The following is a 24,490-nucleotide window of genomic DNA, read 5'->3' on the forward strand; positions in this document are numbered from 1 at the left end:
AGACCGGGGTCAGAACACCCAGTGGACAGCTTCGGACTAAGCTGGAGAATCAACCAGGCCTTCATTCAAGGTCAGCACATTTAAAGGGCAGACTGAGCAAGCAAAAACATGGAAAACATAAAAGTGGAAATAGAAAACATAAAAAAGATCCAGTCAGAAATAAAGAATACAACAACTGAAATGAATAATACCTCAGGAGGAATCAACAGTAGATTAGATGGAGCAGAGTTTGAATCAGTGATTTGGAAGATAAGGCAGCAGAAAATACCCAATCAGAATAATAACAAGAAAAAAATCTTAAAAAATGAGGATAGTTTAAGGGACTTCTAGGATAACATCAAGCGGACCAGTAATTCTCATCATAGGGTTACCAGAAGGAAAAAACAGAGTGCAAGGGATTGAAGAAATCTGTTTGAAGAAATAATGATGGGAAACTTCCCTAACATAAGGAAGGACATAGTCATACAACCCCAGGAAGCTCAGAGAGTCCCAAAAAAGATGCATACAAAGAGGCCCACACCAAGACACCATTATAATTAAAATGCCAAAGCTTAAAGACAAAGAATCTTAAAAGCAGCAAGAGAAAAGAGAAATAATGACATTCCTATCAACAAATACCTCAAAGAAGTGACATTTCTTCCCCCTCTTCTCAAATATGGGTTGATCTTGTGACTTGTTCTGGTCAATAAAATGGTCATATTTACACCGCATAAGTGGAGTTTGTTCAACATAATGAGTACTTTCTAAATCTAGGTTTTTCTGAATCCAGAAAAAAAACTGTTTGCTCATCCCTTCAATTGTTTTAAGGTGTCACTTCCTCTGCTACTCTCCACTGTCGAGAATTTACTGTCTCTCTTGCATCTAGGTGGGACCTTGTGATTAGTTCTCATTACTGAAAGTGTACGGAGGTGAAATGTCACTTTTGGGTTGAGGCATTAAGAGGTGGTGAGTCTACGGCCATGCTACCCTGAACAAGCCCAATCCTATCTGATCTCGGAAGCTAAGCAGGGTCGGGCATGGTTAGTACTTGGATGGGAGACCACCTAGGAAGACCAGGTGTTGTAGGCATAACAAAATTAAAAGAAAACAAGGGATTATAAGCTGACAAGGTCCTTGCAATCTGTGAGGTCAACCAAGGGTTGCCGCACCTAAAAATAAAGAGGTGGTGAGACTTCTTTGTGTTCTCTCCATCCACCTCGTCTGTAAACGGATGTCCCTGGATAACAATAAAGCCATGTGAAGATAGTGGAGCAACACAATGGAAGGAGTTAGATCCCTGGGTTATTGCCTGGAGTGGAAGTCTCCCATCAGCTGGTATTACACGGTGATGTGAGCAAGAAATAAAAATGTATTGCATCAAGTCATGGAGATACTAGGCTTGTTTGTAACAGCAATTCATACAACTAGTTATGTGCTGGTGAATGTCGAGCAATTGGATACCCAGTTGTATGAAATGGCAAATATGGAGTGGCCAATATTTAGCAACAAAATGAAACAAAACTAAAAGTCCTTATTTGTAGAGTTTGCTGATTTCCATTGTATAAATACTCTCATCATGGCCAATTTCAAGCTACCAAAGTGATGTCACTCAACATAAAGTCGAGAAGAGATGTTAACCATTGACTCTTGTGAGCCTATATAAACTAAGTCCAGCATACCACTGTACGTAACTTACCCTAATTTACTGTGCCATCTCCAACACAGGCTGGGTTTGGTGAGAATCTAGCCAGTCTGTCACATGGAGCCAGACTGGATAAAGCTTGGGTTACCTTACCATCTTGCCTACACTTGTTGAATATATTGGCCTATGACTTAAGTGTTTAGTTACTGAGATTTGAGAATTGTTAAAGGAAATTCAATACCTCTTTAGCATCTGGCACAGTGCCTTGCACATGACATACATCAATAAATGTCTGCAGAATCAAATTCTCAAAGCTAGTTCTTACAAAATTTGCGTAGTGTTCAAGCCTCATATCTATTTTTGGTGTTATTCTTAAGAATGTAGACTAGGAATGTTCAGAGTCCAAATTAGCCTCTTCTGATACGTTTATACATAATATTTATATAAAATACATATAATTTATGTACAAATATATATTTATTTTCTTCATATTTATTATGTGATAACAAAATATTCAAAATTAGAGATTTATAGCCATATCAGTTTGATACATTCATGCTAATGATTACTATTCTTTAAAGTTATTTTGCCAAAAGCAGATACATATCTTGGCTTACTAGCTGGGTCTCAGTACTCTCATCTGTAAAATGAGGGTGATTATCTCTATCTGTGAATTTCTGGCATCCCTGAATCCAAGGTATTTGAAAGGTAATTTTTTAAAAAAGGAATTTATGTAATATGCTCTAGAGTTAATTTACCAATTTTTTAGTTTCTTCCCAGCTTTAAGGTTGTTTGGAACACAGGAACTTAAAATAAACAGAGAAGTCAACAAAACTGAGTCTTTACAATATTGAAAGGAGCCCAAAGACTTTAAACGCAGAGGGCAAGTTGATTGCTCAACTCCTGTAGAAGGATTTTTTTACTGTAAATCTTCCAGAAAGAAATCAAAATTTGGATTAAAAACACTCCATATTTGCACTTTTATTCAAATGTTTTTTTAATGTGATGTACAAATTTGAAAATGCATACTATCAACATATATATGTTATAGGTTAAATTTTTATTCACTTCTATGTTTAATCTTGGAATTAATTTAAGTGTAAATACTGATGAACCATGGACTGTGTGTAGATTCAGTCATTAAAAAAGGAGAGAAAGACATTTCCACAAGTGATCAAATATAAACCCAAATGGTAGTTTTGACTAGAATCCATGTAAGACATATAACATACAAAAGGTATAAATGAAAAAATCCTCTTAACACTGAAAAGCAGCAGAAAATGTAGTTTGTGTACTTTTTCCAAAACGCTTTCTTGAAATTTAAGACTATATGCTCTTTAAAAAGTCTGAAAAACACAGATTTGAGGGTACTTTTTTACATTTCTAATCAGAGTCCTAAAACATATAATACTAGTTGCTAAAGAAAGAATTATATTAACTTAATAACAGCTATGCCGTAGGAAAGAACAAAATGGGAATGAACTTTGCTAACTCTGTAATATGAGAGCTGATTTAGACCAAACTCCTTCCATCTGAGCTTAGTTCAAATGAGAAAAATCGAATTTAACGAAAGGACTAAATACCTCAAAAACTCATAACACTGAGGATTATTTGACTTTGACTCTAAGGCTAAACATGCAGAACACTTAAACTTGGTAAAGGAAATTTCAAGGCAAGGAATAAAATTTGGGGCATGTGACCTCAGTCTTCTTGACTTATGGCCAAAATCCTCTTTGGTGGCTGCTTTCATAGTAGCTATGGCTCACCAAGCTCTGTTGGAGTAAAAATTTCTGAGTTTGTCATCTCTGTAACAAAAGAATTCTTTGTTTAAACAGCAGTTTAGAGTGGTAATTTTTTTAAATGAAAAATGTTCAGCTTATTCCTTTTGGTCACATATTATATTACATTATTTTTTAATGGAAATGAATTATTTAGCTGTTTATACCTTGGTGACACACTCTTATTCTGTTTCCAATTATCAGTCTTTTTTAATTCACTTATATTTGCCATTTAGATGCTAACAAAGTGTTCTCTGCAAATAGACTTACACCAAACACCATGGTCCTTGTAGCACTCACCATAAGACTGTATGAAAGTCTTGAGCACGTGATAACACCCTTTGAAGCTTCTATAACTAAATTGATCCATACTAAACAGAGTCCTACAGTACTCCATTACAAAAAAATACAACATAGCACTGAGAGAAAGACCATATGCAAAGTGAGAAAACAAATCCTTTCAAATTACAAGTTTCTATATCACTTACATGGGTCAGTAATTGCTTAGAACTAAAAAGGTATAATGTCAAAAATAATATTAGTGGCAAGAGTCATAAATGGCTTCTATAACAAGACTCATTGAGACATCAATTATTGCTATATTCCATCAATATTAAAGTCAAACATTTGGGAAACTGTTTTAAAATTTAATGCTGAGCATTTAAATCATAAGTGATGTTTCTTCCTGTCAAATGACTTTTCTGCATCTATTGATATAATCATATTAATTTTATCTTTTATTTTGTTAGTGTGGTATATCATATTGATCAATTTGCATATGTTAAATAATCCTTATACCCCTGGAATGAACCCCACTTAATTGTGATGGATTATCTTTTTAATGTACTGTCGTGTTCTATTAGCTAATATTTTGTTTAGAATTTTTTCAACAGCTATTTATGATTAAAGCATGCAGTGAAATGGATATAGAAGGAAAGTTTGTTTGCAGAGAACACTTCGTATGCATCTAAATGTGCCTCAACATAATTAAGGCCATATATGAAAAACCCTCAGCTAATCATACTTCATAGTGAAAACTGAAAGCTTTTCCTCTGAAATGAGGAACAAGATAAGGTTGTCCACTCTCACCCCTAATATTAAACACAGTACTGAAAGTCTTAGACAGAGCCCTCGAGCAAGAGAAAAAAATTAAAGACATCCAAATTGGGAATGAAGAAGTAAAATTGTCACTTTTTGCAGACAACATGATAGTTTATATAGAAAACCCTAAAGACACCACCAGAAATCTATTAGAATTAATAAACAAATAAACAATAACAACAAAAATGGAAATCAACTCATAGATAGAGACTATTTTGAGGGCTACTGGATGGGAGAGGAGTTGGGTGATGGTAAAAAAGGGCAAAGGGATTAAGAAGTACAAATAGACAGTTACAAAATAGACATGGAAATATAAAGTGTAGCATAAGGAAAATAATCAACAATGTTGTAATAAAAATGGAAGGGGGAAGAGGGGCACTAGATTTAGTGGCATGATCACTTGTGAGTTATATAGATCCCAAATCAGTATGCTGTACAATTGAAACTAATATATTATTGTATGCCAACTATAATAGAAAAAGAAACTCATTGAATTGTACAATGTAAATACGAGTAACTAATTGTCTATTATATTTCAATAAAACCGCGGGGGCAGGGAGGAGACAGAAAATTGTCTTAGAAAAAAACTTGAGAAGGATGTGAAGGACCTATACACTGAAAACTACAAGACATTACTGAAAGAAAATGAAAAAGACACAAAGAAATGGAAAGCTATTTCGTGTTCATGGATTGAAAGAATCAATGTAGTTAAAATGACTATATTACCTAAAGCAATATACAGATTTAATGCAATCCCCATCTAAATCCCAATGGCATTTTCTAAAGAAATAGAAGAAAAATTAATCAGATTTGTATGGAAACACAAAAGACATCAAAAAGCCAAAGCTTATTGAGTAAAAAAGAATAAAGCTGGAGTATCATACTCCCTGATCTCAAATTATACTACAAAGTGACAATCATCCAAACGGTATGTTACTGGTAGAAAAACAGACAAACAGGCCAATGGAACAGAATCAGGAACTCAGAAATAAACTCCATGTGTATAGGCAAATAATTTTCAACCAGGAGCCAAAAACATACAATTGAGAAAAGAAAGCCTCTTCAATAAATGGTGCTGGGAAAATTGGAAAGCCATATGCAAAAGAATGAAACTAGACTGCTAATTGTTCCCATACACCAAAATAAACTCAAAATGGATGAAAGACCTAAATATAATACCTAAAACAATAAAATACATAGAAGAAAACATAGGGACTAAATTTATGGACCTTGGTCTTAGAGTTTTATGAATTTGACCTCAAAAGTGAGTGAAGTAAAGGCAAAAATAAATGAATGGGACTATATCTAACTAAAAAGCTTGTGCACAGCAAAAGAAGCCATCTACAAAACAAAGAGACAACCAACTGAATGAGAGAAGATATTTGCAAACAAAACCTTTGATAAGGGGCTACTATCCAAAATATACAAAGAACTCATACAACTCAATAACAAAAACAAAAACAAAACAAAAAAACAATCCAATTAAAAGTGGGCAGAGGACCTGAACAGACACTTCTCCCAAGAAGACATACAAATGGCCAACAAACAAATGAAAATATGCCCAATATTGCTAGCTGTTAGGGAAATACAAATCAAAACCACAATGAGATACCATCTCACTCCTGTTAGAATGGCTATTATCAGCAGGACGAGTAATAACAAGTATTGGAGAGGTTGTGGGGAAGAAGTAACTCTCACACACTGCTGGTGGGAATATAAATTGGTACAGCCACTATGAAAAACAGTATTGAAGTTCCACAAAAAATTAAGAATAGAATTGCCATATGACCCAGCAATCCCTCTTCTGAGTATCTACCTGAAAAATTTGAAAACATTTTTTCATAAAAATATGTACCCCTATGTTTATTGCAGCATTATTCATGGTGGGCAAGACATAGAAACAACCGAAGTGTCCTTCGATAGGTGATTGAATAAGATGTGGTACATATATACAATGCAATGCTACTCAGCCATAAGAAAAGATGAAATCCTGCCACTTGCGATAACATGGATAGATCTTGAGAATATCATGCTAAGCGAAGCATGTCAGATGGAAAAACTCAAGAACCATATGATTTCATTTGTATGTGGGATATAAAACTGAGAGAAACAAACGAACAAGACAAACAAAAACTCATAGACACAGACAACAGTATGATGGTTACCATAGAGGAAAGAGGATAGGGAGATGATTAAGAGGGTAAAAGAGATCAAATATATGATGATGGAAGATTTGACTTTGAGTGGTAAACACACAATGCAATATACAGATGATCTGTTATAGAACTGTACACTTGAAATCTATATAATTTTATTAACCAATTTTGCCGTGATAAATGTAATAAAAATTTTCATGCTGGATGATCTTTTGACCAAACAAAAGGACAGAGCCACTCCAGCAAAAGGGATAATCTATTGAAGCTTATAGGAAGACTACAGGGAAACAAGTTTTCAAAGACACTGGGAAGAGGAATGCAGAGAATGTCCAGGGACACCTGCGCACTCACTTTGTTTTTCCCTTTAAATGTGTATGGGGTCTTGCTAATGCTGAGTTTAGCTCAAGAATCACTTGCCCATCTAGCCTCAAGCTTACCTTTAATGTTCTAGAATATCTCTAAATATTTCCTTTTAAGGACATATATTTGTGCAAATTATTCAACACTATTGTAGTGTACTTTAAAGATTAGTTTCTCAGATAAAAAACAAAACACAGAAACCTCAACTTTGGATGGACAGTCACCTTCAGCTTCCAAGGGATACTGGGCAGAGGCTGGTAGGGTAGCTTCACAAGATTCACTGAACCTGTCCTTTTTCTGCTTGGCCACCTTGCTTCCAAGATGAGTCTATGTTCTTCCCTTGTGAGTATGCATGCACAGGTACACATACACAAACGCACACACAGACATATAGTGTGTGTGTGTGTGTGTGTGTGTGTGTGTGTATGTGTACCTGTGCATGCATACTCACAAACATATGGTCTCTTCATACATGTGTGAGCGCAGAAATCTGCAACTGTCACTCATATGGCTAAATTGGGGGGGAAGGTGGGAGTAATAGGAGGTAATAAATGTGTTGTAAAAGCACAATATTATAATAAATTTACATTAAAATGAGGGCACTGTTCTGGATAGTAATGACCAACTGAACAAATATATTACATCTGACATAAAGTCACAAGAACAAAGAGAAAAGAGAGACGACAACAGCAATAAAATTATGAAATCTGAAAAACAGATGGATAAATGGTAACTGTCTTAAGAGGCTCAGCTTAGCTGAGTTCTAACTAAGCAATGTAAAAGCCAAGAAACAACCCTTTTTGCACCTCAGAATTTCCTAAGAGCTTGGGGCTTGGTGACAGCTACGGAAATGAGTTAAGGTAAGGCTGAAGAATAGGAGGTTTCATTGAAAATCTGTGCAAAAAGTTAGGTCCCATAGTGTCTCCTTCACTCCAAACAACCAAGAGATAGATTCTACATCATCCTAGCACAAGACTGAATTTTGATCTATTGTAGTAAATTAGAAGGACAGCAAATCTCTGGACTAGAGGACACCAGGTACAGCTGACAGTAGAAAGGCTTTATGAAGCAAAGCTATCATTTAGAGTTGAAGGACAGATAAACAGCTTCCCACACAAAAATAAGCTAAAGGAATTTATTAACACCAAGACAGTGTTACAGGAAACGGTGGAGGGACTTCTTTAGTGTCACAGGAAATGGTGGAGGGACTTCTTTAAAAAGAAAAAACATGTATCAAAATCATGAATTAAAAAATGGCAATAATTGCATAACTGTCAACAAGTACCTCAAATGAAAAAGAATTAAGGGCTCCAACCAAAAGATAGAGTGGCTGAATGGATAAGAAAACAAGACCCCTACATATGCTGCCTACAAGAAACTCACTTCAGATTAAAAGACACACACAGACTAAGAGAGGGGATGGAAAAAGATATTGCCCTGATGGACCTAGAGGGTATTATGCTGAATGAAGTAAGTCAGATAAAGACAAATGCTACATGATTTCACGTACGTGTGGAATCTAAAGAACAAAATAAACAACAACAAAAATGGAAACAAACTCATAGATACAGAGAATATTTTTGGGCTGCTAGACAGGAGGTAGGTTGGGGTACAGTGAAAAAGGGCAAAGGGACTAAGAAATACAAATGGATAATTACAAAATAGTTATGGAGATATAAAGTGTAGCATAAGGAAAATAGTTAACAATGTTATAAAATCATGTAAGGGGGAAGAGGGGTACTAAGTTTAGTGAAGTGACCACTTTGTGAGTTATATAGATCTCTAATCACTACGCTGTACAACTGAAACTAATATATATTGTATGTCAACTATAATTGAAAAAAAAACTCATTGAATTATACAATGTAAATACGACCTACTAATTGTCCATCATACTTCAATAAAATTGGGAAAAAGAGATAAGTCAATTTAAAAAATTTATAGTTTCTAATAACAATTGATGGTCACTAAATAATATCCCCTTTTTAACAGCACATTCCTGGTAATTTGGCAATAATTAGTGACAAATGCAATGAATTATTTCAGGACCAAGCATATTTTACGTAGGATTTCTAATTCCAGTTATTTTATATGTTCTGGGTAACTAAGTACATTTGTTAAAATTTGAAATTGCATGTAAACTATTATTTACCTGATTTGCTTGTGGAAGGTAGGTAAGTTAAATGCCATCAAGTAAAACAGATGATTCCCAAGAGATAAAAAATACATCTGCCTAAAATTCTTGTGTCCTTGCTAACTAATTCAATCTCGGTTTCTACAATTTGTGTATAACAAAGAGGTTACACTGTTAAATTGTGTTTCCTTGGGAATGTTTTGGAATACAGCAAGTGAACTTAAGATTTTCATAATTACATGTTGAGCTTCTGTAAAACCATGACCATGGCCTTTAAAACTCTTACCAAAAGAGCTAATGTTTTCATTTACAACACCCTTATCAGAGAAGGGAAAAAAGAATCAAGGTTCTGAGATAGAAAAATTTACAACAATTAAAGTACATTTTAAATCCAGATGTCCAATAAGTTTTTCGAAAAAAAAATTTCAATAGTACAGTCAGTTCATTAACCAGCACTCTGAGTTATTCAGATTATCTACTACATAACCACATGCTTGGGAATATAATCAAAGACAAGGTCATAACTCATGTAAATCAAAATAAGTTCAGATTCACTAATAATCAAATAAATCCAAATTAAACCAAGACACCATTTCTACCTACCAAGTTGATCAACGTGTAAAAAAATAGTATGACAGTGATGATGTAAATAGAAATTGGAATAGAGTTTGTAAGACTGTTAATTGGTACAACTTTCCCAGAGAGAAATTTGTATTAAAAGATTAGAAGTATTTATAATCTTTGAACTCATTCAAACTACTAAGAATCCTTTTGAAAAGCAAGATAAATCATTTTTATGTATAAGCCTGTTTACATGGAATAATTTATAGTACTAAAAATTGTTATAAAATGTCTAATAATAAAGATTGGTTAGATAAATTATAAGGCAACCATGTTAGATAGCCAAAAATCATGTTTTAGAAAACGAAATGTTATAGGAAAAGGTTTGTGATAGACTGTAAGCAAATCTGGACACAAACCAATGTGTAAAACACAAACCTATATTCATAGTTCAAGAGAGCGGGAAGGTATGTATCAACCTGTACTCAGTGGTTGGATTTTTAGTTTCTTTTTTTGTGCTTTTTCTACATTGAATGTTGTTACTTTTATAGCCAGGGAGAAAAAAAAAATGCTTTTACGGAGATTACGATCTGCTAAAATTTTTACATTACTTCAATAAAACCAAACTCAAACTAAATGAAAATAGCTTAACAAAATAAATGCCAAGAAGGAGTAATGAAGTATTTGTATGCACTGTCCTGTATATGTAAATTTGATAAGTAATCCATCACCAGCCAGGTGTTTTCAAAACAGGGTTTCTTTGTATGGGTAATGGGTCAGAATAAAACAGCCAGTCTCCTGTGGAACACCCACACCTCCATGGAGATGGTGCTCAGTATTAGAGCTGCAATTTGCCACCGTGGGATGGGGTCATTGTAGGATTCTTTTCAATGGGTCTTGAATTTATCATAGATTTCTTTTATGTAAACCTGCTCTAATAAGTGCAGAGCTCAACTCTGGATGCTTCTCTAATGTAGCATCATTACTCCCTTTCGTACCACAAAAAAAAAATTTTTCAAATATTAAGAGGGTGAAAGGTTGGTATATTTTATAAACATATATAAAAAGGTATTTGTAAATTATATTTGGAAAATTTTACATTCGATTTATAAGAATGCAATATATCCACAATATTAAAAAAATTCAAACATGGCAAGGTATAATAATATGAAAAGCAAGTCATCTTTCCTCCTCAGTCCACTTTCCAGAGGTAACTACTTTAACATTTTGTTGGATGTTTCCAGATATTTTCATGCATACATACAAATAGTAAATGAGATCATATTACATACATAAACCTACACCATGCTTTTCTCAGTAAGGTCTTGGGTGCACTCTCATATTGGTACACTTAGATATACCTCATTCTTTTGAGCAGCAGCATAAATACATTATTATTCACTTAAGGAATGCCACTGAGTAACTTTAAATATGCACATTCAAACAGTAGTTCAACAGTGGACCCTTAAACTGAACCCTGGTGAAGGAAGTCTAATGAATAGAGGATGAACAAACTGGGCTACGAAGTTGGCTTACTATGAGGTCATCTATTCCCATGGTCGATGAGAAATCATATGTTTGGTGGAATCTTAAAGACTCAGAAGTCACTTTCACCTATTTTCTTTACTCAGGTTCTTGCATTTTAAAAAATTATGTAAAATTGATATTGAACTTAAGTCAACCTCAAAAAATAGTTTAGGAATGCATTCTACTCAATCGAAAGATCTTAATATCTATAGGATCTTTAACAATATCTCCTTTAATTGCTCATAAAATTTGTGGCTTCTCATTTTTCTTGATCCATCGAGGTAGAAGTTTTTGAATTTAATTATGTTTTTAAATACCAGGTATGGGCTTAATTGATTTTTTTCTATTGTTTGTCCATTTTTTTTGTATTGATTTCCACTCTTAAAAAAATTTCTTTCCTTCTACTTCCCGTGAGTTTACTTTGACCATTTTTTTCTGAATTCTTAGGTAGAATTTTAGATAGAAAAAAATGAATGATCCAAAGACTAATATTTAAAGCTATGCATTTCTTTCTAAGCATTGGTTTTAACTATCCCACAAACTTTGATATGCCATATTTTCATTCAGTTCAAAATATTTTCTAATTTCCCTTTTTATTCCTGAATTACTTATATGAGTGTTATTTAATTTCCAAATATTTGGTAGTTTTCCAAATGTTTTTTCCAGTTTTTGTTATATCAGAAAACATATCCTATATGCTTTCAATCCTTTAAAATATATAGAAATGTTTTATGGTCCAGAATATACTATATCTTGATTTAATGTTCTCTGTGCACTCGGAAAGATGTATTATGTTGCTGTTGAGTGGGATGTTCTATAAATGTTAATTAGGCTAAGTTGGTTCATAGTGTCATCCAAGTTTTCTTTATCCTCATTGACTTTCTGTATTCTTGTTCTATTAATTATTAAAAGAAAAGCATTTTAAAAAAAATCATTGATTAAGAAATAAAATGAAAAGACAAAATACTTTGAAAGACATAAATATGAAAACTGACTTGAAATAGAAAATCTTAAAGCTGGTGTCTATTAAAGAAATTGAATTCTGTATTAAAAATCTCCCCAGTAGAAATATCTAAGCTCAGATTACTTCACTAGTGAATTTTAACAACATTTAAAAAGAAATACTACCAATCTGATACAAACTCTCTCAGAAATTAAGAGACAGAATACTTCTAAACTCATTTAATGAGGGCAGCATAACCTTGATGCCAAAACCAGAAAAAAAAATTACAAAAGAAAACTACAGACCAATAGTACACATGAAGTAACTGCAGACATTGTAAATAAAATATTAGCAAGGTTTACCTAGCAATATATTAAAAGGATTATAAATCTTGACCAAGTAGACTGTATCCTAGGAATGTAAAGTTAGGGTAACATTTTTAAAAAATCATTCAGTGTAATTCACCTTATTGACTAAAAAAAAAAATTTCCAAGGTAACAAGGCAAGAGATAAATTAATATTTATATATATATATGTAAAGCTTTCCTCATGCACTAATGACATGACTGTTAAAAAAAATCCTGAGATATCTACAAAAAGTTTCATAAAATGAGTTGAGAAAATGAAAGGGAAATTAGAGTAAAAGATGTTTGTAATAAAATAACATGAGGCTTATATCCAGGATATATGAAAAATTCCTACAAGTCAAAAAGTAGCCAAACCCAATATAAAATGAACAAGAGATTTGAGCAGGCACTTCACTAAAGTGGATATCTAAATGGCCAATAAACATATAAAAAGGTGCCTAACCTCATTAGTCATTAAACACAGTATAAGATACAACAACATACTTAGTAGAGTGGTTAAAATTGAGAAGAGTTACAATACTATGTTGAGGATGAAAAACAGGAATTCCTCTACATGGTTGGTGGAAGTGTAGTGTGTAACAATCACCACATGACACTGCCATTATCTACCAAAGCCGACTTATCTATACCACCCTATGACCTAATACTTTTACTCCTAAGTATATGCCAACAGAATGAGTGCACATGTGCCCATTAGGCCACAAGGGAAATAACACTCATAGCAAGATTACTCACAAAAGCACACAACTGGAAACATTCAAATGTTTACTGACATAGATTAAATGCAGCAATGAAATGAACAAACTACACCTAGTACAACATGGATAAATTTCACAATTTTTGAGCACATTTAGTCAAACTCAAAGGATTACGTTCCATATAACTGCATTTATAGAAACTTCATTTACAAGCAAAACTAAGCTATAATTTTAGAATTCAGAATAGGAGTTACCTTTGGGGAAAGGAAGAGATAGTGACTGGAAAGGATATGTAGGGGTAGAGTTTCTGAGCTACTGGAAACATTCCATTTCTTGACTGGGGTGGTGGTTTCACAAATCTGAGTCGTTCATTTACTTTATGTGCATTTTCTCATATGCATACTATACTTCAGAATTTTAAAAGTTAAAAAGTAGAAAAAGATATGAACAGGAAAGTTACAGAAAACCTCCAAAGCTCAAATGCAAAGATGCTCATAAATATTAGTGAGCAGAGAAATGTAAATTAAAACTAAGATATCACTTTACACCTTTTAGACTGGCAAAAAGTTTCATTTTATCAATTATTGGCGGGAATCGGCACAGCAGCTTTCATTCACTGATACTGGGAGAATAAACTGATCAGGCCATTCTAACAAGTATGGTGTGTGTGTGTGTCTCCTATGACCCAAGTATGGGGTGTGTGTGTGTGTGTGTGTGTGTGTGTGTCTCCTATGACCCAACAATTCCACTCTTCATTATATAGTCCAAGTCATTTCTTATGCAGATCCAGAAGACATGTATTAGAGTGTTTTACTTCAATGTTATTTATGATGGCAAGAAATTGGTTCCCATTTGGAATCCATCATGAGAAATGGCATAAATGAAATGTGGTAGCTGCACTTCATTGAGTACTATGCAGAATTAGAAGCAATGAACTGGACTCAAGTAAATTAAAAATACCTGAATGCCAAAACTGTATTTTTCAAGAACATAAAAAAAAATTAAATATATATTAAACATAGCAAACTTTGGATGGGGAGTGAGGAAAAATGGGAGTGGCAAGGTGGTGATAAAAGGAAATTTAAAAGCAAGAGAGAAAAATACAAATAGCCAGAATCAGACACCAACTTAACCAAATGATCAAAGTCGACATCACCGGTTGGGACAAATCAACATAATGTGCCTCCTGACATGAACTAAGGACACATCACTTGTTAGTGTTGCTAAACATGTGCAACCTAAGTTGAAGACACCATCAGAGAAATCTAAATTGAGAGACATTCTACAAAATAACTGGCTCGTAGTCTCCAAAAAGGGCCAAAGTCACTGAAGACAAAGGGAGGCTGAGGAACTGTTCTGGGTTAAAGGGGACTAGAGACATGATAACTAAACATGGGATCTTATATTGGAACTTGAATCTGAAATATGACAATAGTAAGTTAAATAGTGATATCTAAGTAAGCTGTCTAGATTATAATATATCAATGTTAATTTCTTGATTTTTATGACTGTTTTATAACATAGTAACAACTGGGGAATGACAGAGTATGTGAGCAGCCTGTTATTTGAGATTTAATTCACATATAGTACAATTTACCCTTTTAAAGTGTATAATTCAGTGGTCTTTAGTATCACAAAGTTGTACAACCATCACCAGAATGTTAATTCCAGAACATTTTCATCACTCCAAAGAGAAACCCTATACCCATTAGCAGTCTCTCCCCACCCTCTGGCAACCATTCATTTACTATTTCTGTCTAGACTTGCATGTTCTGAACATTTAACACAAATGGAATTATACAATATGTAGCCTGCTGAGTCAGGCTTCTTTCACTTTTTGTAATGTTTTCAAGGTTCATTCATGTTGTAGTATGTATCAGTATTTCATTCCTATTTATGGCTGAATAATATTCCATTGTATGGATATACCACCTTTTGTTTATTCATTTACCAGCTGATGAGCATTTGGGTTGTTTCTACGTTTGGACTATTATGAATAAGAACACTGCTGCTGTGAACATGAGTGTATATGTATTTGTTTATCTGTTTTCAACTCTTTTGGGTGTATACCTAGGAGTGGAAATGCTCAGTTGTATGGAACCAAATTTTTGAGGAACTGCCACACTTTCCAAAAACAGCTGCATCATTTTAAACTTCTACCAGCAGTCTTTATATTATTCTTGTAAATTTTTAAAATTTGAAATTGTTTCAAAATGGAAAGTTTAAAAAAGAATATAGCCAAGTGCTGTGCCTCTTCTAGGAAGAGCTAATACACCAATATCCATCCTTTACTGCATCCCACAGAGTGAGGAAAAGTGAGAAAACCAGTCCCTAGTACATCAGACATTCAGAGAGGAAATGAAAATCTGACTATGTAATTAGGGAGTTCTTCATAACAGGCCCTACTGTCAACACTGTCTTGTTTAATGACAGTCAAAGGGACTCAAAGAACATCACAAATATGGCATTATGATTTATTAAACATAACCATGCTGCCCAAAGACCTTTATCATTCTTCAAAGGCTATCGTATATCTCAAGTGGAATGACGATCTCTTCCCAGAGCACAAAGGACAATCAATGGCTTGAGTACACAACAGATGATGGAACTGATTGGTGAACAGGAATCAACACACATACACACGTACACACACGCGCGCGCACGCACACGCACGCACGCACGCACGCACACACACACACATACACACACAAACCCAAAAAACACAATTTTTAAAAATCTCCAAATTAGCTTTATTTTTACTGAATTCATCATGGGGTAACAAAAAATGCATTACATTATAATCGACTATTACAGACATTTATCCTTGCATTCCTCATATTCATTTTCTACTTTATATCTGTTAATTCATATTATTTTAAAATATGTGATTTTGAAATAAAATAAATAAAATACATGATTTCTTACTAAAAATCCCTAGTTCATATAACAAAGAGTTTAACTTGTCCTTGAAGTTATGTTCCTTTATTATTGAGAATATAATTGTTTAAATTGTTATTTAATGTTTAGAGAATTAAATTTATTTACCAGAAGCAGACAAACAAAACAATGTAAAAATAGTTTTCCAGAAGCTATTTCCATTATCTTCTTGCCTTTCTCCTACAAACTGGCGTTTTATCTTTACAAGTTCTCTGTTATTCAATAAGAAAGCTGCCCTTCTTCCAGTTTCATTAGAGATGGTGAACAGTGGTTAAAAACATAATAAACAAAAACAAAAAACAGTGTACCTAGGTTCCAGAGTTCATTTCACAGAACAAATGATGGGATGGGATGTTGGGGCAGCGTAAAAGATACAATACAATTCTGGTGAGACTAACAGTCATTCACAAAATTTACAGGGCTGTGGTAAAGGGAGAACAAAAATAAACCAGTTTCCTGCAGGTGGGCAAGAAGTCATAATGAGGAGGAATGTTGACGTATCAGGGCAGTGTAATTATGTGTTATGCCTTCTGATCATAATTATGAATAAAAAACAAATAATAATTAATAACAACATGTAAGTGATTGAGAGTTGAGGCAGAGAGAAGGAAAAACTGCATTACACCTTTTCTCGGACTCATTCAGTTTCTTAGGCTGGTATGTGAGGCCGTCTTGGGTGAAACCATAACAAAACCATTTTTTGCTAAGGTGATCGGCTTTCATGGGGTCCTTTTTTTGCACTTTGTCCAATGATAAAGCCCACTGGTTTATGCCTCTTGAAAAATACTTGTTCTAAAACAGTGAAGCACTGAAGAGACAATCTTGAAGAACATATTTCCAGGTAGCCTGAAACCCAGCAGACAATGTAGCTGTTGCCTAACAAACACAGAAACCTACATTGTATGCCAGGTTCATGCCCTAGACCTGGATGTTAGGCCTATAAGTCCTACTCATATATTATTTCAACACAATTGCTTCTGTATTCAAGGTTTTTGGCATTTAACCTCTCTACCACAGGGAAAAGACAGCAACAAGTCAGAATGCATTGCTAAGACTTATCTACTGCAAGTAAAATTTCCTTAAAACTGTCATACCATCAACTTGTCATTAAATAATCATGGTATTATGAGAATACTATTTAAATGTCCAGAGACAGATGTATGAACAAACAGGAAGATGGATAGATAAGATAAATAGGTAAGTAGGTGGGTAGTTTTGTGACCAATGAGTGAGAAAGGGGGAGAGAGAGAGAGAGAGAGAGAGAGAGAGAGAGAGAGAGAAATGGTTTTGCAACCAAACAATACCTTCTACAGGGGGAAGGGAGGGTAGCTAAAATACTAGATTCCTCCCCCTTGTGGTGTTTAAATCAAATACAACACATCATCCACACATCATGATGGCTCCACATTCTGGCTAATTACGGAAGACTTACCACCCCAGAATGTAACTCTATGTATGTATGTATATGTAAATCAAGGTAAAGTTTTCATTATTAAGGAATTCCAAATAACCTCAGCTCACGACACTATAACAGAAGCTAGAAGATGCCATCAGAGACCCAGTAGCCAGATGTAGCTACTGATTACAAAAGACAGGATCTACACTGGCTACTGAGCCATTGAGGGTACCTACACATTCCAGCAGTTAGATAATCCGCAGCCTTCTGGGGAGTGGCTCTGTGAAAGGAAAGAGAAGACATCAATCCTGGAAACTTATGTAAAAATGATTATCAAGAGATTTCAATTTCATATTTTCTTTATTGACATTCTGACAATAACTCCATGTACACAGTTAAAAACGACCTCTAGATTTATTTACTTACTCAGCATGTATTAATTGATATTGAGTGAAGTGCCAGATATGCTTTCAAGGAGAAAATTTTAAAAATGAAAACCCCTACCCTTCTGGAGAATACTTGATAGTTTGTGAGAAAATCTACAATTGATTATTTGGCATGTTTTGCAGTAAAATGTTTTATATATGAAAAATAAGTAGTAAGTATAACCATCAAAAAGAAAAAGCAAACAAACAAGCAAACAAACAATCCACTATTTATTTTATTATGGTCTTGGTACATCTTTGCTTTATGCCATTTTAACTTGGGTAATCTAGCAATCACATATGTAAAATAAATTACAGTGAAAAACATTGTTTCCTGCTACAAATTGAGGATAGTTATTTCTATCAAATGTCTAAAATACCAAAGAAAACTGCGAAAAGATATGTCAGTTCCAAGCTTTCCTCTCATAATACAATGTAGGTATAAAAAGTTAGGGGACAGTTGTTCTTGATTGATTCATTCATTCATTCATTCACTCAGTCACACAAAATGCTTACTAAGTGTCCTCTCTGTACTTTATGCCAGTCACTGGGAATGTGACACTGAATGAAGTCCCTGCACTCATGGAACTAAGAGTATAAGATTTAAGGTGCAGATAGAGAAAGACAGAAAAGAAACTCAATAGATATGTATGGTCATTTCACTGAGTAATGCAACAGTGAAGAGGAATGCTATTTTTCATAAGGTAGTTAGGAAAAGCATCATTGCAGGTGTAACACTTGAGCACATCCCTGAACGTGAAGGAGAACTATGTAAACACCTGGGGTGTAAAAGAACTCAATAGAGACAAGGCAAGTGTCAGAACAAAGGCTCTGTAACAGGAAAGGGCTGATGTCTTAAAGAAGGCGTTCTTACATTAGCACACGACCACTATGGGCCATTACTTTTTTTGACTTTTAGTATTATTCTAGGCTGTAAACGACTATGTAACTTTGCTCCAAGTACACATTTTAGAATCCTACTATCACTTAGAAAAGATTTAGGAAAGTTATTCTCAATTAGAAAAAAAGCTATACTTAGAACTTTAAATTAGTATAATTTGACTGGACATGCAGTTAGACCACAAAAAGACACTCAAATATTTATTGCCTAAGAAAGAGGCTTTTAAAAAGAAAATGTATTAGCTATAATATATGAAAAGATAGCCAGCAATCTGGGAGCTTTACATATATAAATTTCAAGGAAATGCTTTAACTATTTAATCATAGATGTCTAATTTTAAGAAGGAACCCACTTGCCAATTTGTAATAGTATTTCACCAGGCAGTTAGCTCCTTGGAGAAGAAAAAATGGTGAAATTAACAAGGTAAAGTAGGTTTTTGTTTTATTATATTTTTTCTTTTTAAATAAATTAAAACCACCTTCATCTATGAAGTATATTCTGGCATTGCCTAAAAGCCAGGACACATATACCAAAGTGGGGGAAAAGACTATTCGTACAGGTTTTGCTGAATCTTACCGTCAATGTAAAAATAAAACATTTATAGAACACGCAAATTTATATTTCATAAACCACTAAAATTAAATATATAAAACTCTTACAAATTAGACTAACAACTAAAATGAAGCAAAGGCTTAGTTTGGTTAGTTTTAATGCCAAAACCTAAAGGATTGTCTTTTATAACTTTGGTCCATTTAGATTAGAAGAATGGTATTTTTTAATTCTGAAAGCTTGCCCTATCTATCCTCCAAATCTTCCTAAATCTAAAGAACTATCAAGATGGCCTTTTCTCCCCACTTTTAAATTTACCTAGGTAATACAAAAAGGAAAAACTGTTAAATAAAATTTTATTAAAGGCTATTCTATAGATTAGCGTCAACCACTAACCAATAATACAATTTTTTTAACGTTATTAAAATATAGTCTAGAATATAAAGAATATACTATAGCACAGACTTAATTAGTAATATATTTTCAAAGTTTATGAATAAAAGTCAAAGAAAAGAAATAAGGTCCAAATAAAAATGTCACAGTATATAATTCTTGTATCTTACAATTCAGAAAACAACTAAGCCTCAGGAACGGGATAGAACTCTAATGGAGGTACTCACTGCTCAAGTCTTATTCACAGTGCAAACAAACAAAAGCAAGATTAAAAAACAAAACAAACAAACAAAAAACTCTGTCCATTCTGGCTTAAGACCATTTATTTGAGGTACACATAATGAGAAAGAGTTTAAAGGGAGAAAAAGATTCAATAAAAGTTAAGCCTGCCACCTGCTGTTGGAAAGTCTGCTTTGAATTGGGATAAAAACCATTTCTTGAAATGTTAACCTAGAATTTTAAGAGCTTACCCTCCAAATTAAAACACAGGTGACCTATAAACCAAACAAAGAAGTAAAGAAACCCACAGACATCAAATGGAATTCTCATCAACTTTTCACTGAAAATGAAAGAAAGGTTGCTTCATGGGACATTCAACTAAAGAGTAGACTTACCTTGCATTTTTAAGGAATTATATGGACAATTCAATTTTGATTCCCAAAAGTCTGTCAAACATTAGAAATTGTATTTGTTCAAAGAAATTTTGACCCCAAACACTGTATGTGGAAGAGAGATGAATAATGTCATAGCATTGCCAGAATGTTAACTTTACCAAGTGAAAATTGTAATGTTTGACTCTAGATTTTCCCTCCAACTCCTATCCATGACATTTCACATATTTTAGGGTATGTACTAGGAGCTTTCCATAATGAAATAGAAATATAGTCAGCTTCTAAAACATATTTATGGATTTGACAGCACACCATCATGCATGCTATTCTAACAACACAAGTGTTTACTTTAGAAATTAACAAAAACTGCCTCCCATAGGGTAGATCTCATGTTAAGTGTTCTTACACACACACACACACACACGAAAACTCTGGACACAAGAAAACTTTGGGAGGTGTTGGATATATCTATTACATTGATTATGATGATGGTGTCATGGATATTTGTATGTCCATATTAATCAAATTGTACACATTTAATACGTGCAGTTCTTTGTATATCGATAATACCTCAAATAAATTTGTTTACTAAAAAAAACAAAAAAAACAAAAAGAAAAAACTGCCTCCCACATGGTTAAGAACAAAAATCTAATTCTATAGCCCAGGAAAAAAATGTACACGCATACACACAGTGTACCATGGCATGAAATTAAGCCAGAGGAAAACCAACCTTTTAAATACAAGTGTCTAATTAAAGTATGTTCTTGTGAACTTGAATTCCTTTTGTGTTACGTCAGAGTATTTGAGCCAGGGTCTCAGCATAACCAGCATGTGGTTGCAGCCCGTCCAACTTTTGCATACCTGAGATCCTGTGACTACACTGACCAAAAACATTTATACCAGCTGATGGTCACTTGATTCTCATATCACTCTATTTAGTAAATTGCTCTGCAAATCAACTTAAGACTGAGGTAAACATTTCTGAGATGTTCCTGCTCAGGACATTTTTTAAAAAGACATTCCCTGCCAGATAAGTTTACTCCGAAAAGGTCTATGAAAGGATAGAGTTGGCACAAGATCCTAAAACAAACTTCGAAAGGCAAAACAAATCACAGTCCATAAAGAAAAATTCAGACTAGTTTTTAAAAAAAATAATATTAGCAATTAGGCATGTGCCTTTAATCCTTCTCAATGAAAACCAAAAATTTTTTAAAGTCGTTACATGAAAACATGAATCATTTTACTCATTAAAAACACTCAAAAGAAAAAGAATAGCTTTCATTTAAGTAACAGCTTTTTTATGGACAAGTTCCAGAAATTAATTGCACTAAATCCATTTGCAAATATATCTGTCACTCTCCCTCACTCTGAAAGAAATGCTTAAGGCATTCTCTTCATACAACGTGGGCAATGTGCCACAGTGGTGAGGAATTCTTATCATTGAAAAAAAGTAAAATAATTTACATCCCATCAATGACAAGGAAAAAATATCAAAATGAGGTGACTTTTCTGAACCTATTAGTAATAGAAAAAGCAGTCAGTTCCTAAGAATTCCTGACTTACACTTTCAGTTAATCACAATTAACACATTACTATTCTTCACTATTACTAGAGTCTTTCTAAATTTGGTCTCATTTCTAAGCCTTGTGCTATTCTCTAAAGGCATAAAAATCACATACACATAATATTGCAGATTTCATTTATAACCAAATTTCCACCAAGCCTGCTTTTGTCACTGTACAGAATGCTGTCATTGAATATTCTCCTGGTACAAAATTCTTTATTTGGTCTTCCTTGACTCTTCTCATCAAGTTTCACTGAGCTCAGACTGACTGAAGGAGGAGCCAAATATTTGGCCTTTGCACACTGCAAACTGCTCGCCCAGCTCCAATTCTCCCTCTTCTGGGCCAGGCTCAAAGATACTCTTCTAAGATTCTAGGGGACCTTCCTGGAGTCCTCCATAAAGTTAGCCGTATGCTACCCAGGGCCAGCTCCCTGATCACTCAGTCTGTGTCTCAGCCAGAAACACAAGCCAAATTACTCTTTAATTGTTTGTTTAGAAATGTCTCCCTATGAGAATGTGAGCTCTTTGAGGTTAGAATTGAATCCTATTCTTCCAAGATTCTCCAGGTACTAACACAGTACACTGAGTCACAGTAATCTTTTAATAAGTATCTATAAAGAAATGAATCAAGTGTGTGGCACCTGTACTGATAAAAACACTTCAAAAAACAAATAACCAAAAAAAAAAAAAGTGGAGAATATCTCCACTTTAGCAAAACTCTTGCATTTCTTTATCCTTTAAACATTACTTGAATTCCATCTTAGTTTTATGGTAACTTTCTATAAGATTTTGAGTGCTTATAAAATTAAGCTATTTATAAAGGATTTATAAAGTGTATTTCCCCAAGAAACCTTCTAGTGAAAGCACTTAGAGTGAAAGTTTCTATATAAACCCTGCAGCACAAGAATAGCCTTGTTGCACAGAAGAGACCTTGGGATGTAGGAAGGCTATGCTAACCACCTCATGCTATATGATGTTAACAAGATCTACTCTGGTGAAATAAAAAAAAATGAGAAATTGAACAGGTAATTGTAGGGAGAGGGAGAAGAAAATAGAAGAAAGAAAACATAGGAACATCCATATGTTGTAATTTCTTCTTCATGTGGTTATAAAATGAACTAAATTTTCATCAAGCGAAGCCTCTTCCAAAAATCAGACATCTACCAGAAGTTAACACTGGGCTTCAATTATTATGAAATCCTTGGTAGTATGTTGATTTGTTACATTATGTGATTTGTATAAATGTTTTATAGCACAAAATAAGAGAAGACAGCAAACAGATAAGTGTGAACACTTGAAGGAACTAAAAAAAATGATTTGCAATGACGGAGGGCCAAATGTATATATCATCTTTATTGATGCTACCTGATGACCTAACTGCTACAATACCCACAAGACATTCAATCAACAAAGAGGAGTTAGATTCTACTTGTGTAACAAAGAGAAAATGGGAAAGTTAGTTGAGACTTATAAAGAAAGGCTGTTGATACGTGTTAAATAAAGGAAAAAGGGAGATTGAATATTTTTAAATTTCTAGAGAATGAAAGAAAGACAGCAATATAAATTCCTAACCTCACATCAAGTATTTGCTCTTAGAGTGGTCGCCAGCCAGTGAATGTGTGACCAGTTTTTCAAGTAGTCAAAAGGAAATCAAAAATGTTTTGGTGATAATACTCAGTACAAAGCAAGAGTCATGAAAAGTCTTGATAACAGTATTTTTCTCCCTCTTCTCTCATTAGTTGATGCTAGAGTACATCTATGCTCAAAGCGGGGAATTTTTGACAGTGTGTGGATGGTTCTGCAAAGTTTAAGTGTTTAGAGAAATATTATCAATCTAATTAAAAGTCAGATTCAAAAAATAACCAGATGTCAAAAGATCAAGCTCTCAACTTACAATTGGAGATGGAATTTTAAGATGGTCACAGAAGTAGTCTGGACTGTAAAAAGGAAGAAGGATACTGAAGAGGGAGGGCTAATGAAAATGACAAACAGCAAGGAGGAGCGGTGTAAGTCAGTAGAGCCAAAGAGAAAAGAGATATAAGAGAAGGCCGATACCTAGTCACAACACCAAGGCACTCATGAATGAGGCAACAGATTCATGTGAATCCTCCATTAACTAGGTAGAAGGGAAAGTTTATCAGATGGAGAAAACCAGAAAATTGGGAGAGGAAGGATAAAAGAAGGGTAACTCTTGAGAGTTAAAAAAAAGAAGTTAGAGAAGGTAAGCATCTGGAGTCTGAGAGAAAGGGAAGATTATTCATAGGCCTAGGCAAAGTCAAGAGATGGAGGAAGGAAGTCTTTCTTCCTGTGTAGGGTAGGGGGAACAGCAGTGGCAAACTTTTATCACTAAGTTGGAAAAGGGAAATAACAGAAACAAAACTGCTGTTTATATTGATGGTAAGAAACAGAGAGGAAATCTGGTTCCTCTTTCTAAGAGTGGAGAAAAAGGTCAGGAGAGGTACTTGC

General features: G+C 34.1%; 1 long non-coding RNA gene and 1 pseudogene across 14 annotated transcripts in view; one reads left to right on the forward strand and one right to left on the reverse strand.

Moving 5' to 3' along the window:
• LOC105305443 overlaps positions 1–24,490 on the reverse strand; it is a 183,879-nt gene that overhangs the window by 65,431 nt on the left and 93,958 nt on the right. The window contains exon 6 of one of the 14 annotated variants that reach the window (XR_002777210.1): positions 17,417–17,860. The exons of the other annotated variants lie outside the window; for them this stretch is intronic. This is a non-coding gene — a long non-coding RNA (uncharacterized LOC105305443). Of the gene's footprint in view, positions 1–17,416; positions 17,861–24,490 lie in introns of those variants that run through there. 14 annotated transcript variants of the gene reach the window in all.
• Positions 950–1,068, forward strand: LOC111731591 (annotated as a pseudogene).

This window comes from Pteropus vampyrus, unplaced genomic scaffold, assembly GCF_000151845.1.
Source record: "Pteropus vampyrus isolate Shadow unplaced genomic scaffold, Pvam_2.0 Scaffold387, whole genome shotgun sequence".
NCBI classification, from domain to species: Eukaryota; Metazoa; Chordata; class Mammalia; order Chiroptera; family Pteropodidae; genus Pteropus; species Pteropus vampyrus.